We start from the raw sequence: 14,152 nt of genomic DNA on the forward strand, positions 1-14,152 counted from the left end.
TACTGAGGATGGGAAAGATGAAGATAGTACACTTAATTTTCACAGTGTGAGAAAAATCTCAATAATTTTCTTCAGACAGGATCTTCCGTGAAGCTATTTTATTCATGATTGCAATGGCGGGCGTCCTGCCAATTAGGAGCGCATTATAGTAAACATCATACCCTTTTATTCCCTATTACCCGACGCCTGATCACCTCCCCTGTTTCCTCATTGGCTGAGTACTACAGGTTCACAAGCTACTCGATGCTCCTCTATACCATATATGTACATTTTTTTGATCAACCCTTTAATTTCTCCTTTTTCCTTTTTTTTTCTCCTTTTGTATGTTTAGAGAACTTGTGATCTTTGTTTTTTTACTGTTCTCACACTGCTCATCCTGTTTTTCTCAAGCTTCTACCTTATTTTGGAACAGTGAGGCCTTCTACTGTCCACTTATCTACTTAGCATTTCTCCTTATTATGACTACACAACTACCTTGGAATACAGAAAAGTAATTCTCTACTGCAAAAACACAACTTTGTTTCTCACAGTATGATCCGTCATTTTTAGAAATCTAGAGAATCCAGACACAGTTGCTGCTGGAAATAGCAATCAGGGACAAGGCCTTTTCAGTCTTTCTAGGCATCTGGGTGCAAATCCAACAATTATTTGGAGATAGAACTCGAGAGATGTTCTGGATTAATTGGAAATGCTGATTTTTTCCTCCATCCTATCACTAATCCATTGAGAACAGCTATTACTAAGATAAACTTAAAATACATCATTTCTATATATATATATACCCCTATAATAATTAAGAAATAATAATTAAGAAAGACAATAAAAATCACAAACTAATAAGGATTCTTCTGGTGGGGATTAAATACCCCCCTTTCTCCTATGTCCAGAGAGTGTTCCCTGGAAACACTCCAATTCTGTGTAATTCAATCCCTTTTACTCATTAATTCATTAAGAATTCTTCTAAGGAGAAGTTAAAGGTTTACAATGGATAGTTTTAACAGTTTTAACCTTAAAAGTCTTTGTTAATGCAGTCTCTCAGGTATCAGGGTTAACTGATGCTTTTACCCAGGTATGAGTCCACCCTTTCTCAACCTTTTTTCCTGTCGTCTCAGTAGTCAGGAGCACTTGGAACGGTCTGTCCCACTCAGGTTGCAGCTTTGATTTTCTCCATGTTTGCATCAGAACCCAAACTCCTTCTCGGAATGGATGGATCAGGGCTTCCAATGGTGGGATATGAGCTAATGATCCACGGGTCCTGAGAGATGACAAAGAGTATGACAGCCCGAGTATATAGTTAAGTGTCCTGGTTTCACCTAGGATAGTTTTATTTTTCCTCCTAGTAGCTGGTAGGGTGCTATGTTTTGGATTAGGATGAGAAGAGTGCTGATAACATGCTGATGTTTTAATTGTTGCAGAGCAGTGCTTACACTAAGCCAAGGACTTTTCAGCTTCTCGCTCTGTCCTGCGAGCGGGCAGGCTAGGGATGCAGCAGGAGCTGGGAGGGGACAGACCCAGGACAGCTGACCCAAACTGGCCAAAGGGGTATTCCATACCATCTGATGTCATGCTAAGCAATATATAGAGGTGGCTAGCCAGGATGGGGGGGCCGGCTGCTCGGGGATAGGCTGGGCATCGGTCAACGGGTGGTGAGCAATTGCATTGTGCATTACTTGTTTCGTACACATTATTTGTAGTAGTACTATTATCATTTTTTTTTCTGTCTTAATAAACTGTCTCTATCTCAACCCACAGGATTCACTTCCCTGTTTCTCTCCCCCATCCCAGAGAGGGAGGGGGGAGGGTCAGCGAACGGCTGTGTGGTGCTTAGCTGCCGGTCGGGTTAAACCACAACAGTCCTTTTGGCGCCCAACATGGGGCCTCGAAGGGTTGAGATAATGACAGATCTGACCAGAGTGTGTTAAACCAAAATTGGTATGAGTATTAGACCTGCTTAATAGTTCCTTGTCACGAAGTTGATTGCTTTCATCTCAGGTCTGCTGTGCCTTGAACGATAGTTCTTCAAGATTTTGAATATCCTTGGGATGTTCAGACCAGCATGTTCTTGTTGTTATGTCTCCTGAATGTGCTTCAGATTTTGTTTAAGGTTAAACAACTACTTAGGAATGCCATCCAGAGATCTGTCCTGAGGCAGGATGGTTATGAGTGGCAGGGATTGTGGGAGGGTATGGGCAGGTATCTAGAGCAGTGGGCACCTCCGGTGTGTTGGAAATTCACCCCTGAACAACTGCAAAATCCTAAAAAACTGGCAGAATGCTTGAAAAAGGTGTGTCATCACTCTGGGAATTCCAAAGGGACGCAAATCACTGCAACGTGCTGGGGTCTGGCCTATGCCTATTGAGCTGCAATTGATGCCGCTATAAACCTAGTGACATACCCTGAGGCCACTCCAAGTCCTGTGACAGGCCCAACGGTCACTCTAACCCCTGCAGCCATTCCAACCCCTACGCTGGACCCTGCAACCACTCCAGCCCTTGCAGCCTCTCCAGCCCCTGCGGCCACTCCAACTCCTGTGATGGGCCCAGTGGTTGTTCCAACACCTATGACAGGCCCAGCGGTCGTTCCAGCTCCTGTGACAGGCCCAGCGGTCGTTCCAGCTCCTGTGACGGGCCCAGCAGTCATTCCAGCCCCTGTGACGGGCCCGGCGGTTGTTCCAACCCCTGTGGCAGGCCCTGTGGCTGGGTCAGAGAAACGAGCTGTAGCAGTGCAAGTTGCCCCTGTAGACAAGGTGAAAAAAGGTTTAGGGAGTCAGATCGTTTAGAACGCAGAGAAGCTCCTGCTAAGACTAAGCATGGGGAAGACGAGGCCGGACCATCAGAGGAACAGGAGGATGAAGATGAAGATGTCGCAAAAACAGCAGTAACTACCCGAACCTTATACCAGCGTGAGCTACGAGATGTGCGAAAAAATTTTGGTCACTGCATAGGTGAGCAGCTTGTCACCTGGCTGCTCCGGTGCTGGGACACCGGAGCCAATTGTGTGGAATTAGAGGGCAGGGAAGCCAGGCGGCTGGGATCCCTTGCTAGAGACGCAGGCATTGACAAAGCAATTGGAGATGGAGCACCAGGCTACAGCCTCTGGAGGCGTCTCCTGTCAGCTGTGAAGGAAATGCATCCCTTCAAGGATGAACTTGTATGTCTACCAGGCAAGTGGACCACCATGGAGAAGGGAATCCAGTACCTGAGGGAATTAGCTGTACGGGAGGTGATTTATAGAGACCTAGACAACAAACAAATATCCACAGATCCAGATGAAGTCCAGTGTACACGACCCATGTGGCAGAAGTTTGTACGGAGTGCACCATCATCATATGCCAGCTCATTGGCAGTAATGGCCTGGAAAGTACATGAGGAACCCACAGTGGATGAAGTGGCTAAACAACTCCGGCAGTACGAAGAAAGTCTCTCCTCTTCCCTACAGGCCTGCATCTCGACTGTGGAGAAACTTTCTGAAGAGGTCCACCAACTTAAAGAGAGTTTATTTTCCTCCCCACCTGTACAAACCAGTGTCTCGGCTATTAGGGGTAAGCGTCCATCTGTGCAAGGAAGACGATATAGTGGGTACACACCCCGTGCCACCCTGTGGTTTTACCTACATGACCATGGAGAGGACATGAGAAAATGGGATGGAAAATCTACCTCGACCCTAGAGGCATGGGTATGTGAGTTGCAAAGAAAAACAATCGGGAAAAAGGGGTTCTCTGAGAAGCTTCCTGCTCCAACTTCCAGCAGGCAGTCCTTCAGACACAGAAATGAAGATTCTGACCAGGATTAGAGGGGCCCTGCCTCCAGCCAGGGGGAGGAAAGGGACAATCGTGTTTATTGGACTGTGTGGATTTCATGGCCTGACACGTCAGACGCACAGAAGTATAAGGCTTTAGTAGACACCGGTGCACAGTGTACTGTAATGCCATCAAGGTAAAAAGGGCCAGAGCCCATCTGTATTTATGGGGTGACGGGGTGTTGTGGTTTAGCCCGGCTGGCAGTCAAACACCACACAGCCGTTCGCTCACCCTCCCCCCTCCGTCTCCGGGATGGGGGAGAGAAACGGGAAAGTGAAGTCTGTGAGTTGAGATAAAGACAGTTTATTAAGACAGGGAAAAGAATAATAATAATAATAATAGTATTAATAGTAATAATGTGTACGAAATAAGTGATGCACAATGCAATTGCTCACCACCCGTTGACCGATGCCCAGCCTATCCCCGAGCAGCCGGCCCCCCCCTCCACCCCGGCTAGCCCCCCCATATTAATTGTTCAGCATGACGTCAGATGGTATGGAATACCCCTTTGGCCAGTTTGGGTCAGCTGTCCTGGGTCTGTCCCCTCCCAGCTCCTGCTGCATCCCTAGCCTGCTCGCTAGCAGGACAGAGAGAGGCTGAAAAGTCCTTGGCTTGGTGTAAGCACTGCTCTACAACAATTAAAACATCAGCATGTTATCAGCGCTCTTCTCATCCCAATCCAAAACATAGCACCCTGCCAGCTACTAGGAGGAAAATTAACTCTGTCCTAACTGAAACCAGGACAGATATCCACCCCTTATTCCATACCATTTATGTCATGCTCAGGTTACACTCTTTCCAATACCTTCTAATTAATCACCATTTTCATCTATGATATATAGCAACCATGGTAGCGATGACATACAGTGTTATATGATAATTAACATACTATAATTCAACTCATGGGCTATTCTCACCCAGTATTAGGTCCCCTTGAGGTACACACCGGACCTCCCCATTCTCTTGCATTACCCACCAAGTGCATCCAGGTCCCCGAGCAAAAGCAATCCCACGAATGGGCTTGCCTTTTCCTGAGGCGGGAGTAGCCCAGACTGTCTTACCCAGCATGTTTCTTACGTGCACTACAGGAACTTTATCCCCTTCTACAGTGCGTAACAGGTTTGATTGGGCAGGTCCAGCTCGGTTGGCAGATCCTCTAGTATTGACTAACCAGGTGGCCTTTGCCAAATGTGTTTCCCAATTTTTGAATGTCCCAGCACCCATTGCTTTCAGTGTAGTCTTTAACAGTCCATTGTATCGTTCAACTTTCCCGGAGGCTGGTGCATGATAAGGGATGTGATACACCCACTCAATACCATGTTCTTTGGCCCAAGTGTCTATAAGGTTGTTTCGGAAATGAGTCCCATTGTCTGACTCAATTCTTTCTGGGGTGCCATGTCGCCATAGGACTTGCTTTTCAAGGCCCAGGATAGTGTTCCGGGCGGTGGCATGGGGCACAGGATATGTTTCCAGCCATCCGGTGGTTGCTTCCACCATTGTAAGTACGTGGCGCTTGCCGTTGCGGGTTTGAGGGAGTGTGATGTAATCAATCTGCCAGGCCTCTCCATATTTGTATTTCAGCCATCGTCCTCCATACCAGAGAGGCTTTGACCGTTTGGCTTCTTTAATTGCAGCACGTTTCACAATCATGAATAACCTGTGCTATAGTGTCCATGGTCAAATCTGTCGATATCTCAACCCTTCGAGCCCCACGTTGGGCGCCAAATGGGCTGTTGTGGTTTAGCCCGGCTGGCAGTCAAACACCACACAGCCGTTCGCTCACCCTCCCCCCTCCCTCTCCGGGATGGGGGAGAGAAACGGGAAAGTGAAGTCTGTGAGTTGAGATAAAGACAGTTTATTAAGGTGTCGTGGGGTTTTGGAGAATGCACATCGGTGATGTGGTTTAACCCAGCCGGCAGCGAAACACCACACAGCCGTTCGCTCACCCTCCCCCCTCCCTCTCTGGGATGACGGAGAGAAATGGGAAAGTAAAGCCTGTGAGTTGAGATAAAGACAGTTTATTAAGACAGGAAAATAATAATAATAATAACAATAATAATAATAGTACTACTAATAATAATGTGTACGAAATAAGTGATGCACAATGCAATTGCTCACCACTCACTGACCGATGTCCAGCCTATCCCCGAGCAGCTGGCCCCCCCACCCCAGCTAGCTACCCCTATATATTGTTTAGCATGACGTCAGATGGTATGGAATACCCCTTTGGCCAGTTTGGGTCAGCTGTCCTGGGTCTGTCCCCTCCCAGCTCCTGCTGTATCCCCAGCCTGCTCGCTGGCAGGACAGAGTAAGAAGCTGAAAAGTCCTTGGCTTGGTGTAAGCACTGCTCTACAACAATTAAAACATCAGCATGTTATCAGCGCTCTTCTCATCCTAATCCAAAACATAGCACCCTACCAGCTACTAGGAGGAAAATTAACTCTGTCCTAACAGAAACCAGGACAGTCGGTCAACGGGTGGTGAGGAATTGCATTGTGCATTACTTGTTTCGTACACATTATTTGTAGTAGTACTATTATCATTTTTTTTTCTGTCTTAATAAACTGTCTCTGTCTCAACCCACAGGCTTCGTTTTCCCGTTTCTCTCCCCCATCCCAGAGAGGGAGGGGGGAGGGTGAGCGAACGGCTGTGTGGTGCTTAGCTGCCGGCCGGGTTAAACCACAACATTAAGAAAAGCATCTTTTGTCTTGAATTGAGGTAATTCATTCCCTTTGTCCATGTACAGCAATCCAAATAATATTTCATATGGTGAAACTCCCACATCTTTTCTTGGTGCAGTTTGAATTCGGAGAAGTGCCAAAGGTAAGCACTTCGTCCAGGGGAGCTGAGTTTCCAGAACTTAGTCAATTGCTTCTTTACTGTCTGATCCGCTCCACCCTTCCAGAAGAGGAAGGATGCCAAGGAGTGTGAAATTCCCATTTAATTCCTAGAGTCCGCATTAGCCCTTGAAATATTTGTGAGGTAAAGTGACTTCCTTGATCAGAGTCAATATTTTCAACAATTCCATACCTGGGAATTATCTATTCTAGAATTACCTTAGCTACCACGCTTGCAGTAGCAGATACTGAAGGGAAAGCTTCCACCCACCCTGACAAGTGATCGACCAAGACTAATAAGTATTTAAATCTATCTACTCTAGGGAGTTCTGTAAAATCTACCCGTACATTTTGGAAGCGTTGAATTCCTGGTTCTCGCCCCCCTTTGTGCTGACTGCAGATAATTTTCCTATTTACCTTTTGACATACTACACAACTCCTGCATACTTGTTTAGCCAGAGAACATATATTCCTACACATACATATTTCCATAGCACAGCATCACACATTGCTTGAATTCCCCAATGACCCTCTTGATGTAAAACAGTTAATATTTACCTCATTAGCACTTTATTCAGCATCTCTCCCCTCAGGGAGTATCTGTTTTCCTTTGGACTTTGTGACTCCTAATTCCTTAAAAACCTCTTTCTCTTAAAACCTTTTAGTTCTTTTTAGTTTTGGGTAGGGGTAGCTCAACAATTCCCTGAATCCTCTCTGGATTTATTCTTCATTCCCCCTCTGACACTAGATTCCCTAAATACTTGACTTCTCTTTCTATGAATTTTAATTTATTTTCCAATACTTTCAAGCCCTGTTTTCCCAGAAAGTCGAATAGCTTGTCAGTGGCTTCCTTCACAACTGTTTTCTCCTGTCCTATGGGTGACCCGTTCGGTGACAAACTGGAGCTGATTGATACGGTGGTGCACTAAGAGTTAAGAAGAAGGTTACTCAGAGGCACAGAGTGGTAACCAGGCTAGAATAAGAGAATGTGGGAACCAATAAGAAGGAGTTGTTAGGCTCGGACGGGCCTATAGAGGGCTACGCGTGATCAAAAGGAATGCACCAATCAGAAGTCTGTAACTACGTTTGCCAGCCACGTGCAGCGCGTGTAGGGGGCTCAGAAAAACTATATAAGATCTGGCATTGGGACAATAAAGGGTCTCCATTTCTCGACTATCTTGGAGTCCGTGTCATCATTCCCTTCAAATGGTGACCCCGACGTGATAAGGGGTAGAGCAACGCTGCACTAGCGTCCGGAAGGAACCCAGCCGAACGAATCAAGCTCGCAGCTGGACTGCAGCTTCAACCCCGGGACATCGCCTGAAGGACAGGTGAGCGGCTGGGCATTCACAATGGGAGCCAATCTCTCAGGAGAAGAAGAAGCAATAGTAACATTATTAACGCAATTATTAACAAAAGGGGTGTAAAGTATGACCCATTTAAGATAAAGCTACTATTAAAGTTTTTGCAAAAACAAGGGGTCCCCTCGACGGCCTCAGCTATATTCGATGTAGAGACTTGGGAACAAGCGGGGGAGAAAGTGTGGGAGGCAGCATCAAGCTTGGATGCGACCGCCGCTAAGGTTATGACCACGTGGCGCCTGGTAACGGAGACTTTAAGAGCGTGGCAGGCGGAAAAGGGGGTACAGAGCGCCACCGCCCGGGCGATCCTGATAGCAGCTCCGGGATCGGAGTCTGATGAGCCACCAGAGCAGGACAATTTAATAGACTTGGGGGACGATCAAGAGGAGGGCCGCGGACCCGCACTGCTTAGCCCTAATCCGCGAGCCCCCTCGGCTCCCACATTGCCCCACCTTAACAATGCCTCCCTGGGAGTTCGAGTTTTTGATCCACGGGAGCGATGGGAGCAGGTACACCGGGAAGCATTAAAGGATGGGGACCCAATAGGAATGGCTTTCCCGGTAGAAGTGAGTGCCAACGGTCCAAATGAGTATCACGCTTTTCAATGGGATTTAATTAAAGAATTACGAAAGACGGTGACTACGTACGGGTTGCATGCACCGTTTACTCAATTGTTGTTAGAGAACGTCATGACTGGTCAATTGTTAGTGCCCTACGACTGTCGCCAGATTGCCGCAATGATTTTAACCCCAACACAAAAGTTGCTGTGGGAACAAAAGTGGAAAGAAGGATGCGAAACGGCCGCCTTACAAAATCTGGAGAGACAGCCTGGCGACCCTCTTATGGGAGCCGGGATCCCACAACTAATGGGGACTGAGCCATTGCTGGACCCGAGATTGCAGGCTAGGCTCAATGATGCCATCTTGCGGCAGTCTGCGTCTCTGGCTCTCCAGGCAATGTTGACATTACCGGAAGTAGGAAAAGTTGAACCCTCATTTACGAGTACTAAACAACAAGTAAGCGAACCGTACATGCAATTTATCGATAGATTGCGGGACGCTGTAGATAAACAGGTCGACAATCGCGAGGCAAAAGAGGCATTGATGTTAAAATTGGCTGTAGAAAACGCAAACACGGACTGTAGAAAGATACTCCAAGCGTTACCAGTTAATACTACGTTAGTGCAGATGATAGAGGCGTGTAACTGAGTTGGATCGGTGGAGCACCACACTGCCACCTTAGCTGGAGCCTTTGCGGCAGCGCTTCAAATTGTGGGTAAACGTTGTTTCCGCTGCCAAGCTACAGGGCACCTTGCTGTCGAATGCCCCCAGCGGGGCATGGGGGGAGGCCGCGGTAACCCTGCTCCCCCCTCTGCTTGTCCCCGGTGTGGAAAAGGGTGGCACTGGGCTAGCCAGTGTCGCTTGAGATATAACACAGAAGGTCGGTCCCTGCAAGCGCGGCAGGGAAACGTGAGGCGGAGCGTGGGGCGGGGCCGTGTGACGACACAAGTGCCCCGGTCCTCGGTGGTGGGCAGGCCGCCCTCATGGGACCCGTCTTGAGTAATGATGACAGCCGGATCACAACAACAGCAGAGCACCGCTCCAGTGGCCTCGACAAATATATCACCGTGGATTCCCTCACTGCCAAAACCCGAGGAAGCACTGGTTTGGATGTCTCCACAGTAGAGGACTGCACCCTTTGGGACACTCAGGTGCGCAAAATAATGCTGAACATTAAGGGACCAATAGGTAAAGGATAATAGCGTGCTCCTGTTGGGGCGCTGAAGCACCACCTTGACAGGACTTTTTGTACTGCCTGGAGTTATTGATGCTGAGTATGAAGGGGTCATACAAGCCATGGCATGGACTCCCTCGCCACCGGTGCTCGTGCCAAAGGGTACCAGAATTGCCCAGTTAATATTATTTAAAGCAACGGTTCCCCAAGCAGAACAGTGCGAGCAACGTGACAGGGGTTTTGGGTCAACAGGACCCCCGTCAGTCTTCTGGGCCTCGACCATTGCCACCAAAAGACCTATATTGACCCTGACACTACATCACCTGACCACCGACCCCCCGAATGCCCCAGTCACGGTGTTAATGGATACAGGGGCAGATGTAACAGTAATAGCCCTAAAGGACTGGCCCAGCGGATGGCCGTTGGATTCAACTGCAAAAGGCCTCATGGGGGTGGGTGGTGTTTCCAATACTTGCCAGAGTAAATATATGCTTACCATTAAAACTCACGAAGGTTCGGCATACCACGTTCGGCCATATGCTGCCCCAATACCTGTCAGCCTCCTGGGGAGAGATGTGATGGGGCAGGGCAATTTCACCCTGAGCTCTCCGGAAAATTTTCGATAGCGGCCATTGACGAGCGACCACTCATGAAACTCACCTGGAAAACTGAGAAGCCAGTGTGGGTGGATCAATGGCCGCTTCCAGCAGAAAAGGTCGCTGTGCTCCAAGAACTTATTAAAGAGCAATTGAAATTAGGACATATCACCCCCACAACTAGTCCTTGGAACTCACCAATATTTGTGATCAAAAAGAAAAATGGGAAATGGCGACTGCTCCATGACCTGCGCCAGATAAACAACATCATGGAAGACATGGGAGCTCTCCAGCCCGGATTGCCTTCCCCTACTATGCTCCCTCGAAATATGAATATACTAATTATTGACTTGAAGGATTGTTTTTTTTACTATACCACTTCACTCTGAAGATGCTCCCCGATTTGCCTTTTCAGTCCCCAAAATCAACAGGAGTGAACCCATAGACAGATATCACTGGACTGTACTACCCCAAGGGATGAAAAATTCCCCAACTATATGCCAGACATACGTTGCAGAAGCTTTGCGCCCTGTGCGAAGGCAATTCCCTCACGTGTACATTTATCACTATATGGACGATATATTGCTCTCCAGCCCATCCGAGAGCTTAGCACAAGAAGTGCTGCCTGTTCTACAGCAGGAGTTGCAAAAAAGAGGGTTACAAATTTGCGCCAGAAAAAAATCCAGACGGAAGCACCTTGGAAATATTCAGGCTGGAAGATATTACAACAGAGTATTCAACCCCAAAATGTAGCCATCACAACGGAAATCCGCACGCTGAATGATGTCCAGAAGCTTATAGGAAATATCAATTGGATACGAACGCTCTGCGGCATTGATAATCAGACCTTAGCACCATTGTTTGAACTTTTGAAGGGGGACACGGACATTAATGCACCCCGAAACATGACTAATGCAGCCAGAGTAGCTTTAAGCAACGTTGAGGAAAAAATTTCAGCCCAACAATGCCAACGACGCACGGAAAACTTACCCATTCAGCTCTACATATGCAACCAGAATCCGCAGCCTTTAGCTATCATCGCGCAATGGGATCCCGCCGCAGCGAATCCACTATTTTTACTAGAATGGGTGTTCTTACCTCATCAACCTACTAAGACATTTGCGACTCGCATTGAAATGTTTGCAGCCTTAATTAAGAAGGGCAGAGAACGTATCGTACAGATAGCTGGAGGGGAACCAAAAAGCATTGTTATCCCAATAGTTAAGGACTACCTTGACTGGTGCCTCCAGAATAGCATTGAGCTGCAAGCAGCCCTTTCGGGCTTTGATGGTCAATCAGATATACACCTCCCATCTCACAAAATGTTCACCTTTTATAATAATGTACAACTCGAGGTTAAACCTCTATGTAGATGGCACTCTGTCCAAGGACAAACTGTATTCACTGATGGGTCGGGGCGAACGAGAAAAGCAGTAGTTACATGGGAACAAGGGGGCCAGTGGAATCACATAATGGAAAACATTCAAGGCTCCCCACAAATAGTAGAATTACATGCAATAATATTGGCATTTAAACAATGGCATCAGGTCCCAGTGAATATTGTGTCAGATTCACAATATGCGGTGGGAGTGGTACAACGAATTGAACGATCTCAAATCAGGCACATTCAGAATGAAGCACTATTTGCAAAATTCAAGGAATTGCTATTCCTTGTTGAGCAACGTACCCATCCATACTGCATAATTCATATTAGGAGTCATACTACCTTACCAGGTTTCTTTACAGAGGGGAATGCCCGAGCCGACCACCTAGCTAACGTAGCATTGCAAGTCCCGGTACCAAATATACTATCTCAGGCTCGTTTATCACACCAATTCTTTCACCAGGCAGCGAAAGTATTGTCCAGACAATTTGCCATCCCTATAGGAGAGGCAAAACTCATAGTCCAAACCTGCCCAGATTGTCAACAGCAGACAGGTCCACTGACTACTGTCAATCCTAGGGGCCTCTCCTCCCTCCAGATTTGGCAAACTGACGTTACTCACATTCCCGAATTCGGAAGGTTAAAGTATGTTCACGTATCCATAGACACCTTTTCACACGCAATCTGGGCCACGGCTATGGCAGGCGAGACTAGCTGCCATGTCCAAGCACATTTTCGTGCAGCCTTTGCTGCCCTTGGCATCCCAAAAGAAATAAAAACAGATAATGGCCCTGCATATGTCAGCCACTCTACAATGGCATTTTTCCACACTTGGGGTGTCATGCACAAGACAGGCATCCCACACTCACCCACAGGACAAGCCATAGTAGAATGAGTACACCGCACAATAAAGGACCTGCTAGCAAAACAAAAACAGGGGGGACTCAAGAGACACCACAGAATAGGTTAGCTAAAGTAATCTATGTTATGAATCATTTAACACTACCTTTTCAACACGAAGATGTACCACCCCTTATTAAGCATTTTAAAATAATGGAATCAGGACTAACATCAGTTAAAACAGGGAAAGCGATGGTTATGATGCGAAACTTGGATACCGGGGGGTGGGAAGGACCATACCAGCTAATAACTTGGGGGCGAGGGTGCGCTTGTGTCTCCACAGGACAAGGACCATGATGGGTGCCAGCCCGTGGCGTGCGGCCTTGGTTGGGACCACCACCCTCCTCCACCTCTGCAGTTTCGGCGCCTCCTGAGTCTCAATCCAGCCCAGACGATATTTCAACAGCTTAAAAAACTGAATGAGTTGTCTGATAAGCTAACAACAAGCTCACTGGGATTGGAGTCTTGGCTAAAGGGATTAGGAATAACCGGGTGGCTAACGGAGTTGGTAAAAGATAATGATTATTTTGTTTATCGCGTTTGTTGCAATTATAATAGTTATACCATGCCTGCTGCAGTGTTTGCAAAAAATGATTAATTGTTCGTTGCGCACGATTTGGCTTGTAGAAACAAAAAAAAGGGGGAATTATGGGTGACCCGTTCGGTGACAAACTGGAGCTGATTGATACAGCGGTGCACTAAGGGTTAAGAAGAAGGTTACTCAGAGGCACAGAGTGGTAACCAGGCTAGAAAAAGAGAAAGTGGGAACCAATAAGAAGGAGTTGTTAGGCTCGGACGGGCCTATAGAGGGCTACGCATGATCAAAAGGAATGCACCAATCAGAAGTCTGTAACTATGTTTGCCAGCCACGTGCAGCGCGTGTAGGGGGCTCAGAAAAACTATATAAGATCTGGCATTGGAACAATAAAGGGTCTCCATTTCTCGACTATCTTGGAGTCCGTGTCGTCATTCCCTTCACTGTCCTGACAATAAAAGATCATCAACATATTGTAACAGTAACACCTTCTTTGGAAGTTGGAATTGCTCCAAAATTTGTTCTAGAACTTGCCCAAATAAATCAGTGGCCCTGTAAACCCCTGAGGTAAAATTGTCCATCTGTATTGCTGCTTCTGCTCCATTTCAGGGTCTTTCCACTCAAAGGCAAATATATCTTTGTTCCCAGGGTCTGAGAGCACCCCATTAATAACATCGTTATTCCAGTCTAACAATTTACTATTTGAATGCCCAATTTCATCATCAAATCCCTTGCCAACGAGTTAGTCCCTGCCTTGGGTGCATACAATAATTGCCCAGCGATGGTTTTATCACCTAGTCTCAGCTTGGTGTCCCCAAAAAGTGGCACTGTTATCCCAGTCCCTTCTACTCCCATGACCTTTAGGATTTCATTATTTAATTAAATAATTTAATTTAATTAATTTAATTAATTAATTATTTAATAAATAAGCCCTGATACTTTACAGGCCATTAATTACCTTGCTGCCTCAGCATATTGCGTTCACATGGCAAGGTTCTGGTAGCAG

The 14,152-nt window shown here is 46.9% G+C and overlaps 1 long non-coding RNA gene across 1 annotated transcript; it reads right to left on the bottom strand.

Annotated features, from left to right (window-relative positions):
* Nucleotides 1-390: 390 nt before the first annotated feature.
* Nucleotides 391-13,608, bottom strand: LOC121062436. The gene is made up of 3 exons (XR_005815554.1): nt 13,269-13,608; nt 4,971-4,978; nt 391-439 (listed from the first exon to the last, which is right to left on the bottom strand). It is a non-coding gene; the product is annotated as an uncharacterized LOC121062436 (long non-coding RNA).
* Between the last annotated feature and the right edge of the window lie 544 nt (nt 13,609-14,152).

The sequence above is a fragment of the Cygnus olor genome, chromosome W (assembly GCF_009769625.2).
Source record: "Cygnus olor isolate bCygOlo1 chromosome W, bCygOlo1.pri.v2, whole genome shotgun sequence".
In the NCBI taxonomy this organism is placed as follows: Eukaryota; Metazoa; Chordata; class Aves; order Anseriformes; family Anatidae; genus Cygnus; species Cygnus olor.